General features: G+C 51.1%; 2 non-coding genes and 1 pseudogene across 2 annotated transcripts in view; all 3 read left to right on the forward strand.

Annotated features, from left to right (window-relative positions):
- Positions 1-1,036, forward strand: LOC146445903 (small subunit ribosomal RNA; annotated as a pseudogene; the record flags this gene model as incomplete).
- A 199-nt stretch (positions 1,037-1,235) lies between these two features.
- On the forward strand, positions 1,236-1,389 carry LOC146445904 (5.8S ribosomal RNA). The gene has a single exon (XR_014863133.1). It is a non-coding gene; the product is annotated as a 5.8S ribosomal RNA (ribosomal RNA).
- Positions 1,390-1,586: 197 nt separating this feature from the next.
- The window catches only part of LOC146445905 (large subunit ribosomal RNA), a 3,659-nt gene continuing 2,745 nt past the window's right edge, over positions 1,587-2,500 (forward strand). The window contains exon 1 of the ribosomal RNA XR_014863136.1: positions 1,587-2,500. This exon is cut by the window's right edge and continues 2,745 nt beyond it. This is a non-coding gene — a ribosomal RNA (large subunit ribosomal RNA).

The raw sequence follows: 2,500 nt of genomic DNA on the forward strand, positions 1-2,500 counted from the left end.
AGAGTGTTCAAAGCAAGCCAGCGCTTGAATACGTAAGCATGGAATAATGGAATAGGACTTTGGTTCTATTTTGTTGGTTTCTGGAACCGAAGTAATGATTAAGAGAGACAATTGGGGGCATTCGTATTTCGTTGTCAGAGGTGAAATTCTTGGATTTACGAAAGACGAACTACTGCGAAAGCATTTGCCAAGAGTGTTTTCATTAATCAAGAACGAAAGTTAGAGGATCGAAGACGATCAGATACCGTCCTAGTTCTAACCATAAACGATGCCAACTAGGGATCAGAGGGTGTTATTGGATGACCCCTTTGGCACCTTATGGGAAACCAAAGTTTTTGGGTTCCGGGGGAAGTATGGTTGCAAAGCTGAAACTTAAAGGAATTGACGGAAGGGCACCACCAGGAGTGGAGCCTGCGGCTTAATTTGACTCAACACGGGGAAACTCACCAGGTCCAGACATAGTGAGGATTGACAGATTGAGAGCTCTTTCTTGATTCTATGGGTGGTGGTGCATGGCCGTTCTTAGTTGGTGGAGTGATTTGTCTGGTTAATTCCGTTAACGAACGAGACCTTAACCTGCTAAATAGTTACGCGAATCCCGATTCGCGGTTAACTTCTTAGAGGGACTGTTGGTATGCAACCAAAGTCAGGAAGGCAATAACAGGTCTGTGATGCCCTTAGATGTTCTGGGCCGCACGCGCGCTACACTGACGATGTCAAAGAGTATCTCCTTCACCGAGAGGTGTGGGTAATCTTCTAAACATCGTCGTGCTGGGGATAGATCATTGCAATTATTGATCTTGAACGAGGAATTCCTAGTAAGCGCGAGTCATCAGCTCGCGTTGATTACGTCCCTGCCCTTTGTACACACCGCCCGTCGCTACTACCGATTGAATGGTTTAGTGAGGCCTCCTGACTGGCGCCGATACTCTGGCAACAGAGCGCCGGATGCCGGAAAGTTGGTCAAACTTGATCATTTAGAGGAAGTAAAAGTCGTAACAAGGTTTCCGTAGGTGAACCTGCGGAAGGATCATTACCGATGAAACAATCCAAAACGAGTCTTTGAGACTTGTTTACCGTGTGAACTGTACGCAATCTTTTAGGGGTCGGTCTCTGTGCCGTTAAATGGTCGTCCGTCGCTTGGCGTGCGTTCGGTCAGCCCCGACTTTATGTTTTTACAAACTTTGTTTATTCAGTCTGAGAACCAATAGTGTTGGAAAACAAAAAAGAGAGACAACTTTTAACGGTGGATCTCTTGGCTCACGCATCGATGAAGAACGCAGCCAGCTGCGATAAGTAGTGTGAATTGCAGAATTCAGTGAATCATCGAATCTTTGAACGCAAATGGCGCTCTTGGGTTCTCCCAGGAGCATGTCTGCCTGAGTGTCGGATATCATCCAACGCACTTGAGTGTGCGGCATTGAGGCGTCACGGCACACTTATGCCGCCGTGTCCCTTGAAAAGCAGAGAGACTCGCATCGTGCGTTGTTCTGCACCCCCATGCGAAGGCTAAAAATCCATTTGGTCCTTGGCTGGGTGAGTGTCCGGAGCGCGCGCGGAGTCCCACGACAAAAACATAACTATCTGGACCTCAGGTCAGGCAAGGCTACCCGCTGAATTTAAGCATATTAATAAGCGGAGGAAAAGAAACTAACAAGGATTCCCCCAGTAACGGCGAGTGAAGCGGGAAGAGCTCAAATTTGAAATCTCCGAGGCCTGAACGCTTCGGCGAGTTGTAGTTGCGAGAAGCACTTTCTCGGCGGACCGACCATGCCTAAGTTGCTTGGAACAGCACGTCGCAGAGGGTGACAACCCCGTCTGTGGCGCGGACGGCCGCTCACGATGTGCTTTCGAAGAGTCGGGTTGTTTGGGAATGCAGCCCAAAACGGGTGGTAAACTCCATCTAAAGCTAAATACTGGCGTGAGACCGATAGCGAACAAGTACCGTGAGGGAAAGATGAAAAGAACTTTGAAAAGAGAGTTAAAAAGTACGTGAAACCGTTGGAAGGGAAACGAATGGACTCAGCAATGCGCCGTTTGAGATTCAGCCGGCGGGTAGTGCCGGCCCGGGGTTTGCGGATCTGAATGGACCGCGGTCCCGGGCTCGGAGCTCCCGGTCGTCGCACTTCTCTTGGGCGCGCGTCAACGTCGGTTGGGACTGGGTCTGAAAGGTGCCGGAAAGGTAGGTCTGTGCGTCCCTTCGGGGTCGCTCGGTCTGTTACAGCCCGGTTCTCCTCGCGGCTCGGGCCCGACCGAGGCGGTGCAGCGCATGCCTCTCGTAAGGCTAGGGTCCCGTCCCTCCGGCCGGTTGTCGAATGTGGTGGACTGCTTGCAGTGCTCCGCGATTGCTGCCGGTCGTTGGGGTGGTGATCTCGTACCATGCGCTTGGGATGTTGGCGGTCATATGGGTCCATCCGACCCGTCTTGAAACACGGACCAAGGAGTCTAACATGTGCGCGAGTCTTTGGGTGCTGGAAACCCCGAGGCGCAATGAAAGTGA

The sequence above is a fragment of the Pavona decussata genome, unplaced genomic scaffold, assembly GCF_977016875.1.
Source record: "Pavona decussata unplaced genomic scaffold, jaPavDecu1.1 SCAFFOLD_3713, whole genome shotgun sequence".
Classification (NCBI taxonomy): Eukaryota; Metazoa; Cnidaria; class Anthozoa; order Scleractinia; family Agariciidae; genus Pavona; species Pavona decussata.